Below are 12,543 nucleotides of genomic sequence, written 5' to 3' on the forward strand. Positions count from 1 at the left end.
CAACTACACGATATCATGGGTCATCTTTGTCCACATGTTTGCTGATATCCTCAAATAATTTTAATAGATTGGTGAGGCATAATTTCCCTTTACAAAAGCTGTGTTGACCCTTCCTCAACATATTGTGTTTATCTATGTGTCTGATAATTTTGTTCTTTATTATAGTTTCAATCAATTTGCATGGCACCGAAGTTAGGCTTACNCTCTGCAGTCATCTAGTACAGACGCTGATTTAAGCAATAGGTTACATACTACAGTTAGTAGTTCTGAAATTTCATATTTGAGTTCCTTCAGAATCCTTGGGACAATACCTTCTAGTCCTGGTGACTTATTACTATTTAATTCATCAATTTATTCGATAACATTTTCTATTGACACTTCAGTCTGGGGCAGTTTGTCAGATTTGTCATGTAAAAAGAATGTCTCAGGTGTTAGGTGAGGTTCCCCTCCCTGCCCTAATCCTCTGCAGTGAAGACTGATGGAAAGAATTCATTTAACTGTTCACAGCAAAAGCCTTCTCTTCCTTTATTGCTTCTTTAGCATCCAGTGCCCTCTTACAGCTTCTAAAATCCTCCACATAGGTCAAGGACTTAGAAGGCAGAGGATACATTACACATTTATGGTTATCCATAAACATTAAAAGAAGAGAAAATCACTGTTTTGTTTCTCTTAAGGGCAATTCTCAACCCTAACTACACCGTAAAAGGAGGAATCAAATTCTCCCCACATCCATCCCCCACCTCTTTCCACTTTCAGAGCTATTTTAGTTCATATTTTGAATTCACCATTTCCTCTCCACCTTCTGACTGAAGGCAGGGATTGAGGGCACTCTGTTGATGACACAGGAAAGAAACAGAGAAGATAAGAGGACAGTCATAAGAACATTAGAACGGCCATATTGGATCAGGCTGAAGATCCATCTAGCCCAGAATCTTGTCTTCCGACAGTGGCCAATGCCAGGTGCCCCACAGGGAATGAACAGAACAGGTAATCAAGAGGCTAGGGACACCATCCCTGTCCATCCTGGTTCATAGCCATTGATGGACCTATCATTCATGAATTTATCTAGTTCCATTTTTGAACACTGTTATTGTCTTGGCCTTTACAACATCCTCTGGCAAGTAGTTCCACAGGTTGACTCTGCATCATGTGAAAAAATACTTTTTTGTTTGTTTTAAACCTGCTGCCTACGAATTTCATTTGGTAGCGCCTAGTTCTTGTGTTATGAAAAGGAGTAAACAACACTTCCTTATTTACTTTCTCCACACTGGTCATGATTTTATAGACCTCCATCCTATCCACCCTGAGTCGCCTCTTTTCCAAGCTGAAAAGTCCCAGTTTTATTACTCTCTCCTCATATGGCAGCTGTTCCATACTCTTAATCATTTTTGTTGCCCTTTTCTGAACTTTTTCCAATTCCAATATATCTTTTTTGAGATGTGGGCATACCGTGGATTTATATAGAGGCAATATGATATTTTCTTTCTCTTTGCTGTTATGCACATTTAAATCTGGTCACCTCTACCTCCTCTCTCAGGATCCTCAAGAGAATTCCTTCCAAACACAGTACAGAGGATCTGCGAGCCCCTGCTCTGCCTCACAGAGTCTTCACTTGCTAAACCCAACAGGGCTTAGTCCTTTCCCTTCTCCTGTTCAATGTTTATGTTTAACCATTAAGAGACAGTAGATGCTACTCAAATGTCAGCTATATATTGGTGACAAACAGCTATATAATCACTCTCCTCTGCAGCATTTCCCATCTACCTAGAAAAAATAAGCACTTCCATGAATTACAGCTAGCTGAACTATAATGAAAGAAATAAGCAGATGATACTGGTGGACAGGGAGAAGCATTGTGAAGATCTCCCAGGATAAAAGACAGCTCCATCAGCTAAAGGAATCTGTCCATCAATTCCACAGGTGTGTGATCTCGGATTCTATACCTAGACTCCTAGGTTGTAGCAGTGACCAGAAACACCTTTATCATTTCAAATGGCAAGATAACTGAGCCTGCTTCTCTTGGCCATTTATTCTGCCACAATAATCTACATCTATTTCTTTGAAAATGAACAACTATAATGCTCTCTATCTGGGGCTGACAACAGAATCCACACTGCAAGGGTACTTTAAGAATGAAGTTACAATTTAAAGTAGTGAAGTAGTGAATTAAATGTCATTTAAAAATGTTTGCAGACATGAATTTCCTTTACATTTTACAAGGCATAAGTGTTGAGACGGCATTAAAAGGTAACATCTTACACTAAATTTATACAAGGTGGCTAGCTAAACTTTAGTGATCCTTGAGATATATGTAAACTATAATTCTCTCAAGAGAGTGTAATACTAACAGAATAAGTTTGCCAACAACAATAAAACGCTACTAAAACTTCAAAGTGAATAGAACTAGTACATTTTATAGTTATTAGTCAAGTTGGCTAATGAACTGAGGATTGGGAAATGAAGTTACACAATTACACCAGATAGACTTTTCCCACTTGTCAAACTTCCTGAGATCTAATATTATAACAGAGAAGAAACAGGAATTTGCGATATTGTTACCAAGAGCCAATAGAACGAAATGAACTGGAGTACTGGCAATGTAAGAACTTGCCAATATGGAGAGATAAGAAGATGATATACATAAAAAACAAAGTTTCTTATAGGTAAATCTTTGTTTAAAATTGTGTACTTAATGTAAAATACAAAACATTAAAAGCATTAACTAAAGGCTAAAAAAAGTGTGGTTTAATGTTATGACAATCAATAGTTGGGATTTGTATATTCATATTTTCCTATCACTTGTTTTTCTGCCTGTGTAATCTTTGGATAATATGCTAAGACTATAAGAAGAGGAGAAAAAAATTAAATACTGTAACTTGGTAGAAGACAAGTCCTAAAGGAAGACATATCTTCTGACCTTCAACTGTGCCCAAGTTCCAGAAAGTCACTCAGAAAAATCAGGTCATTGGGATTTAAGAAAACTACATTTGAAAGGCTGCTATCCCTTCTTTTATATAAAATGTAGACACAGAAAACATGAAAAACATGCTTTGAAGACAGCAGGATTCTCTAATATTACTAAATGATATATTCAGAGTTACATGAGTTATACACAGAATTATATTCAGTGTCAGGAATCAGCAAAGGAAAGCCACAAGAGTGGTCATGCGAACCTCCCCAGTAGCATGTTTCGGGTGCCCAGGACAACCAGCACAGAGATAAATCACTGTGGGGCAGGGACTAGGGAGGACCCTGCTAGTGGCTCCTACCCTGCACCAGGCTCAGGTCCTAGTTCTGGCTGGGCTGAGGAGGACGGAACTTCCTCTTCCCCTGAATGGCATCCAGGGCCGTGTCAGACCCACCCGCAGATTCCTCCCCGGCTGTAGGAAGCTCTGAAAACTACCCCCTTTCTCAGCCCTTCCTGCACCCATCACTCCTCAGCTGCAGGGGGAGGGATCACCATTCAGGGAGCTGCTCCCACATCCGCCCAACTCCCATGCATCCAGACTCTCTTATACCCAGACTCTCCCGCCAAACCTCACACCCACATACAAACACACAGAACCCCCACAATGAGCCCCACTCCCCATGCACCTGGACCACTCCAACCAGCCACCTGCACCTGGATCCCCACCCTACTGAGCCCCAGCTAGCAGCCCTTGGATCCCCAACCCACTGAGCTCCATTCCCCTGGCATCTGGACCCCCTCACCACTGAGAATCCCACACCCAGACCCCTGCTTCCAAGCTCTATCCCCTCATACCCAGACACCACTCTGCTGAGGCCCAACTACCTTCACTTGGACCTCTGCAGGTGGTATCTGGGTATGAGGGGATAGAGCTTGGAAGCGGGGGTCTGGGTGTGGGATTCTCAGTGGTGGGGGGGTCCAGATGCAACCCATTACCGTTGCATCCAGAACCCTCCAACAAGCTCCTGTGCATCCAGATCCCCCACTGAGCCACCCACCCCCAGATTGCACCACACAGAACCCTCTCAACCCGCACCTGGATCCCCCACACTAAGCCCCTCTACATTTGGATCCTGCCTTGCTGAGCCTGCCTGCCCAGACCTGTTGCACCTGGCATGGAGTGGCAGGGTTCTGGGGCGTTTCTGGGGCAGGCCTGGTCCTTTGCTGTGTCAGAGTTGGGTGTAGCCTCACCGCTGAGTCTGTGTCCCCGGGAGGGGGATAGCTGCACAGTGATCTCCCACCTCTGTGCAGCCAGTGGCCTGTGCTCCCCAATGCCATACTGGAGCCTCCACATTTACTGACAAATAAAATTAGCAGAATTTTAAAATAATGTGTGGAGAATTTTATTTTTTTTTGGCACAGAATGTGTCAGGAATAATCCCCAGGCCTGCTCTTAAGCCCAGCATCAGCACTAAGCGAAAGGCTGCTCAACATTTATGCCTGCATCTGCAATTGCTCCTGTGTCTGCCTTGCTACCAGTCCTGCTCAGTTTCTAACTCTGGCACCGACAACTAGACCTGACTGTCCCAGGCCTGAAAGAGAGCAGCGGAAATAAATACGTAAGTCTTTACAGTTAGAAAAGTGATCAAGTATGTTTTCTTGATGTCTTTTGTCCTGCTTAAATAATTTTGTTGAAGGATTTTCCATTTACAACCTTTATTATGAAGTTTACTCCATTCAAGTTTTAAGGTTGTGAAGACGTATCTTTTGATAAGCCCAGTGTTAAAATCACCGTTAAACCTAAATGAATCCTTGCTATGTAAGATCAATGCCTTGTAAGTAAAAGGAGCATAAGGAGATCTACAAATTAACACTTGGACTTCAGACTCATCCTATATTAACAATAATCAGAAGAACACAAGAACCTGTCTGTATTCAAACAAAGGTTCTTGAAAACAGCTATATGAAAAATAGGTTGACACAGACTTATTAGGCATGTATTTAAATCCCAGTGGGAAGAAATAGTTGTTAGGTCCTCATTTATTTATTTTTTTAGTTTTTTTATAATGGATAGTTGAAGCTGAGAGCATGAGTTCCTAACCGTATCCATATGGTTCTACTTGTAATTTGAAATGGAACAGGTCAGATAAGCAGAAAGTTATTTTCAGAGGGGGATATTCCTTGACTGCAATATATCCTAGAAGCAAATAATTAAAATGTTTGTTAAAATATATAAAGCATTTATTTAAATTTATAAGGTTGTTGAATTCCACCTTAATTCCTCCATTTGACTCAAATGGGTATCATTTTGTTTTCTAAAGACATTTATTGCATGTCTGCTGCCTTATTTCTAACGTATAGGTGTTTGCATTGCCATAGTGACAGAAGCAGCCTGTGAAGTGATATGGTTCAATGCAAGCCAAATGTTCACGGCCTCAAAAAGGAGTTTGGATTGGGTACACAAATTGTACATCATTTTAAGATTCAAGGTGCTATGTAAATAAGTGTAAGAGTATCCTTATTGGCTGAAATAATTTTCATTAAAATCTACAGATGTCAAACCTTTAACTGGGTTGAGAACTGGAAGACCCAACTGGAATAAGCAGTTTACTCTCTTTGGAAAATGTCACTTCTTGATAGAACGCAGAAATAAGAGAACCCAAGAGGTCTTGGAATTAATATTATAGTTAGCGGTCTTTACCAAGATGTTAAAAGGATTATTATCAATCTATTCAGCAGAAGGAAAATAAGAAGCATGGAAGAAAATACATTAAAGATCCCTTCCAACCTAGAAGTATCTCCTTCTGCTCTAGTTTTTTTAAAATGAAACAGGTAAATTTTACAGCCAAATTCATTCCTCGTGTAAATCCAGTGTCTTGAGAGGGAAAAATTTCATTTGGAGTTTGTGTCTGTAGAAAAAAACTCTGTGGCCACTTTATTACTAAATTGAGTATTTTGAACTAAAAGATGCCAAATCAGAGAAAGGAAATCGGACGACTAATCTGAGCAGAGAAAAAAAACTATACTTTAAGCGTGTTCAGTGAAGTCATCTGATTAACTAAAGTTCTTCAGTTAATCTTAAATATCTAGTATTCTATCAAATCATTTATATATCAGAGATCTAGAATTGGCTGAAACACTTGTTTTCATTACATGAAGAATGATTGACAGTGCCTGGATAAGGCATGTATGTCTTCTAGGTATAATAAAGTGCTATACTGATCTCCAGAAGCTGCTTAATTTCTATTCTGATACCATTAGGAAACTGATTTAGAGTCAGATGCTAATTCAGTTCTATAAAGACAAGTTTATCTTAAAAAAAAGAATTAGAAAAACTAAATCTAAGATTATTCATGTGAAAATCAAAGGTAACTCTGCTAACACACTAATTGAAGAGGGCTAGTAAAGACTTCAACATTTCCTTACCTGCACTTCTTTCAGCATCAGAGGCTTCACTCCAGGGGAAGCAGGTTTAACCTTTGCCAAAATACAGATGATATAGAATGCGAATGCAGGGTCCCAATGAGAGAAATTTCCAGTTTTTGAAAAACTATGGAGGACAAATGATAAAAAAGATCTGGAGGTTTTACTCCATTTCCTATACGCAGATTTTCTTGACTACTAATTTTTTAAATAGTTGCCTATATTCTTCAGCAAAAAGTACTATCCCCTACATGCTTCGGCAGTCCCATATGTCATAAGCAAACAGAAGGGCTTATTTTATTTACTCATTTATAAAAGAGAAGACAATTAGGGAGGGGCTCAAACAAGACAAAATTAAAATAGATATTCCATAAGAAAATAATACTTTGTATTTACACAGGAGGCACTATTAGAGAATTTCAATATGCCCACTAACATCCTTAGACCAGAACTGACATATAACTCAGTGGTTCTGACTTAAAAAAAGGGGGAAAGAAAGAAAGAAAAAAAAAAAGAAAGGTAAAAAGGAAAAACACAATCAAGAAGATGGCTCTGTTATAATTCCTTGCTTTAAAAATGTTTTTAAAATGCTTTTCTCCCTTTTTAAAGTGTTGCCAGTTACAAATGTCTTTTGCCATACTGAAGAGCTAATGCCAAGATTCTAAAACTGAGAAATAATAAACTGTTTTTGGAACATATCCACAATCCTGAGATGCATTCAATTAAACTGTTTTTGGGAGACAGATAATTTCATCAAGAAACTGGCTTTAGAAGCCAACTGGTTTCTCAAAACTTTAAAAAAACAAACACACACAAAAAACATAAAACTTGAATTTCCAATACTGTACATTTTTTCAAATTTTCCAAGGACTGCCTAGTTCATATGATCACATATAAACTACAAAAATAGCATTACTTATTCCACATGACTGTAGGATCATTTCCCATACATAAATATGTTTCTCTTTGTATATTTACACTGGAGTCTATACCAATGACTTTACTTTTATTTTCAGCTGGATATGGGAAGTACCAATACAAATCCCATCAATTAATAGACAATGTTCCCACTTCCTCTTCCTACAGAACTCTCTCTCCAACCTTTCTACTTATTTCAATACAAATCATAACCATTTGTGTTTGTTATCCTGAAGCTTTGCTAAGAGCAAGATTTTTAGATTAATATTTGTCCTCAGAAATCCTTCATCATTACTGCTGCCCCTCTCTCACACATACACTTCTCCACAATAAAAGAATCAAGTTGGCATGACTTAGCACACAGATACCATCAGTTAGTGCTTCAACCATATACTTTCAGTGCACTCATGCTGAGTTAGTCACAGAAATTAGGTTTCTACATCTATTTTGTTCTAGCCGTGATGAGATTCAATGTTGTCATGGGACAGCCAATCCTGTTCACAATCAATAGCCATGTACAAACACTGAATAGACAGCAACCACAGGAGGGGTGGTAATTGCTACAAAATACATTGCTCCAAGTGCATGCCACTTTCGTGGACAGGCAACTCAATAGGCCTAGGATCAAGCTAAGAACTATTACCAGAGAAAAATACAGGCCATACAAACAATGAAATAACATTTTTAGTTTTCCGTTTAGAACACTCCATGGATATTCACTGATTGCATTAAATGTTATTTTATTACAGTTGTTTCATTACAGATATGGGACTAATTATATTCTGCAGGTAACTCATTGAGAAGAGCATGAGGAAGACAAAATTCCTTCAACACAAATACTAATATAATCACTAATTTAAAATACAGGGAAACCTATAAAACTACTTATATATGGATAATCACTTTTTCTGTCTTTAATTTGTTGTAACAAATAGCTCTCAAACAGTTTCAGATGTCAATATTTTTTCCCCATGAGGGCTTTTTCATCTCTTCATTTTGGCCAAGTTGCACAGTAATGCACTGTTTTACTCAAAGTATTTTAAATTGCTGCATTATCACCAACTTTGCTTCTAAAAAGAATACTTTGTTCAAATTAGAGGAAGGAAGGGAACAGCTTTTATTAGGATGGTCGTTCTTCCTATACTCAAGGCATCTTGGCAGACAAACTTACAGAAGACTATATATATTATAATAAAACATGCCAGCTGTTTTCCAGACTCTGCTGTCCTTTACTCTGGAACATGCATGATCTGACAAGTTACTTACTGAACCAAATGTAAGACGCACACATCACCCTGTACTACGGAAAAGGAGGAAAAAAGAAATGACAAAAATAGAAGAAAGGGTGGGGGAAAGAAAATACTTGTTTTTGACAAAACTACTACTTTTTAAACCATGAGTCCAGTACAAGCAGTTGAATAGGTGGCTAGCACTTGTCCTAACTTCTGTTATGTCAAGGAATGATGATTCATCTTTTGAAATACTTTAAATACGTCTTCTTTAAGGTCTTTTCCTCCTAATTAACAGTTGATGAGACGACTAGTTAGGATCTGATCCTGTAGCCTGTGAGAACTGAACAGCTTCAGGCAGCGCTAACCGATGACTAGACTAGCGCTATTATTCATGACCACATTTAGGTTTTAAGCCAAAAAGACAATGTGTAATACTGAGATACTGAAATTTTTATTTGAAATAAATCATTACATAAGAGTGAGTGAGAATAAGAGTGGCACTGTTAAAGTGAGAGTACAATACTCACAAGCTATCAACTTCTGTGTAGTCAATTATCAGGGGTAGCCGTGTTAGTCTATATGCCAAAAAACAATGAGGAGTCCGGTGGCACCTTAAAGACTAACAGATTTATTTGGGCATAAGCTTTCGTGGGTAAAAACCCCACTTCTTCAAATAAATCTGTTAGTCTTTAAGGTGCTACCGGACTCCTCATTGTTTTTGTGTAATCAGTGTTCAAACAGCAATAACAAAGAGGGTTAAGGAGTGAATTATTAAACAACTATACTTGTACACTTCTGCCACAGGTTAAACTCACATCTTTTGCAATATGAGAGTCACAGTAATTGATTTATAAATTTCCAAATTGTTAATACAACCCAAGAAAGTGTCAGGCCTGAAGAATGACTTCTCCTCCTGATTATCAGGCTTTATCCCAGCTGCAGAACTTTGCTTTCCTAGTCCTAAGAGCTTTGCCCTCCCTATTTCTTAAAGCTGGTAACATTAAACACAAGCCAACCAACCTCCTCACAAGAAACATCACACAAATAAAGGTGCTTTTCTAGGAACTGTTCAGAATTCACACTAAAAAATGAAGAGTTGACTCCAAAAACTCAGATAGCTTGAAAGTGGCTATAAGGCATTCTACTGTCATTTTAAGAGAAGGACTTCAACACCTAACTTTATGTTTTTACTAATTATGAGTAGCTTTCACCCATTCTTTTCCCCCCTCTCCTTTTCTGATTATTCTAGAAACCTGATCATCAATGGATCATTTCATCTCTCACAAACCACACTGGGAACAGCTCTTCTAAGCATCAGTACACCAGGCCCAGAATAATCCTGTTAGATTATCCTTGTACCTTCCTTTGCCTATAAAGTAGGTTTCAGGCTTTAAGTTGCATGATGTAACTTAAAAAACAGTAACAAACAAATGCTTTTGTAACACTAAATGCATACAGTAATATTTAGCTAACTGAAGAAATATATGACAAGTCATCCTTGTTCGTATAGTCTGTCTGCCACTTCTGGAAAAGTTTTATTTTAGAATATAATTTACTTTGACAGAAGGTTATTCTCCTTCCCAGACATGTACTCCTCTGTTTCTCTTAACTGACCCTTTTTCTCACAGAAGTAAATTCCCTTTACCTGGACAGGTGAAATATGTAATGTCCTGATATTAAATGACTGAACATCACCCCCCAACAGTCACTATATTCTCTCACATTAGGGAAAATACATAAAACATTTTAAATAACAAAAAGGCAAAAAACAGAATCTGGGCTCAATGCTCACATGACAAGTATTAGCTTGATACCAACCTAAGAGGAGTTTGAAAACAGACTCTAAAATTATGACTGGTTGTCAGGAACCAACAATAACTTATGTTTTTCTTAGTTTGATTTTTTTCCCCCTAAAATTTTTGACTCGGCAATATTGATTACCCATATAATTCAATAAAATATAATATTCCAGCATGTAGAAATAAATCTCTCTGAAAGGAGAGCTTACCCAACAAGTTCTAAAGAGGAGACTTACAACTAAAGGGCAAGCCAAGCCAAACCATTAGCTAACAAAAGAGAAATCACAGAATGAGTTTATATGCAGTACAGTATAGATATATGAATAGATTTTAAAGCCTTATCATGGGCTTAACATGAATGAAAAGTTTCCTTTGAAACCTCTATACAGCAGACATTAAAAACTGAACATCTGCCACCTGCTGTAGACAAAATTACTACAAATATTGTGGTATTTCCCATTTTAAGTGTAGGGATCATATGCAAATACTTCAGTGTAGTAATCATTCATAGTTTAATTCCACCTATCATCTCAATAATACTTTAGTCAGTGTACTACGTGGTTCAGATGAAAGGCAGAATATGGAAACCTTCCACACTTCTAGGAGGCTGGTCCAAATATAAGCCAGATTAGTAACGTGTGACCAAAAGCTTCCACTGCCTCATTGCTGTTTGTTGGTCTCAGTTCAATTCCCAGTGCACATTTGTCTACCTCACAAAAACCATGACTATAATTTGCACCCTTTTTAGGCACCTCAGCAGAAGTGCCAAGGACTACATAGGGCACTGAGACTTGCGGAAAACCTATATTACAACATTTAATTGATCTAAATTATATCGACACAGCCATATTAAATTTAATCGGTTTTCCATGTCCACACTAGGCTCCTTGGGTCCGCAGTGCATGTCGTCACCAAGAGCGCTTGCACTGATTTAACTGCTCGTGTAGAGCATTATGCGAGTTTCTGAAAGACAGTTACAGTCAGTGTAAGCAACACAGCATCTGCACTGACACTGCATCCAGCTAACTACATCGACTTAAACACTACACCTCTCATGGAGATGGAGTTATTAAGTCAGTGTAGTGGGTGAGTTATACTGGTGGGAGCAATATTTTAGTGTAGACCAGTGGTCTCCAACCTTTTTATGCCCACGATCACTTTTTGAAGTTAAGGGCAACCCAGGATCTACCCTGCACCTTCCCTGAGGCCCCACCCTACTCACTCCATCCCCCCCACCCCCAGGGGCTCTGGGAGGGGGCAGGAGCTTGGGGTACAGGAGGGGGTTTGGGGTGCAGGAGGAGTTATGGGGTGCTGGCTCTGGGAGGTGTCTCAGGGCTGGGGGTTGGGGTGCGCCTCCCGATGGGCAGAGCTTACTGTGGGCGGCTCCTGGTTGGCAGCACATCAAGGTTAAGGCAGGCTTCCTGCATGCCCCAGCCCTATGCCACTCCCGGAAGGGGTCAACGTGCCCCTGTAGCCCCTGGGAAGGGGGGCGGGGCACTGCCCCTGTCATAACTATAAAGGGAAGGGTAACAACCCTCCTGTATACAATACTATAAAATCCCTCCTGGTCAGAGGCACCAAAATCCTTTTACCTGTAAAGGGTTAAAAGAAGCTCAGGTAACCTGGCTGACACTTTAAGACCAAAGGACCAATAAGAGGACAAGATACTTTCAAATCTTGGGGGTGGGGGCGTGGAATGCTTTTGTTTGTGCTCTTTGTTTTGGTGGTGTTCGCTCTTGAGATTAAAAGGGACCAGACATCAATCCATGTTCTCCAAATCTTTCTGCACAAGTCTCTCATATTTCAAACTTCAAAGTAACAGCCAGGCAAGGCGTGTTAGTTTTATCTTTGTTTTCTCAACTTGTAAATGCCCCTTTGGTAGCGGGAGGTTTATTCCTGTTTTGCTGTAACTTTGAAAGTAAGATTAAAGGAGTTCCTCTCAATAACGTAGCTAGTGGGGTGCAAGGGAAGCAGCTGCTTCCCATCAGCACATTTTCCAAAAGTAGCACCTGCTGGGCCAGCACTGGGGGCAACACGGCCGGAGGAGCCTTGGGGGGGACAGCAGGCATGGCCGGAGGAGCAATGGGGCTGGCTCCTTGGCCATAGCGCCTCACGCTCAGCGTGGCACCAACATCGCTATAGCCACCATGAGCAGGCCCCGGCCACGCCGCAGGATCGCACACAGCACCCTGACCGCGTGCGCTGCCCTCCCCGTGGACCCTCCCGCCCCGGGCACATGTGGTACATCCCACCGCTGGCGAGG

The 12,543-nt window shown here is 39.8% G+C and overlaps 1 protein-coding gene across 3 annotated transcripts in view; it reads right to left on the reverse strand.

Moving 5' to 3' along the window:
- AIMP1 (aminoacyl tRNA synthetase complex interacting multifunctional protein 1) overlaps window positions 1–12,543 on the reverse strand; it is a 67,960-nt gene that overhangs the window by 33,382 nt on the left and 22,035 nt on the right. For 2 of the 3 annotated variants that reach the window (XM_032794231.2, XM_075066216.1), the window contains exon 2: window positions 6,335–6,458. The exons of the other annotated variant lie outside the window; for it this stretch is intronic. The gene's annotated coding sequence lies outside the window, so the exon portion shown is untranslated. The remainder of the gene's footprint in view (window positions 1–6,334; window positions 6,459–12,543) is intronic. 3 annotated transcript variants of the gene reach the window in all.

The sequence above is a fragment of the Chelonoidis abingdonii genome, chromosome 5 (genome assembly GCF_003597395.2).
Source record: "Chelonoidis abingdonii isolate Lonesome George chromosome 5, CheloAbing_2.0, whole genome shotgun sequence".
Classification (NCBI taxonomy): domain Eukaryota; kingdom Metazoa; phylum Chordata; order Testudines; family Testudinidae; genus Chelonoidis; species Chelonoidis abingdonii.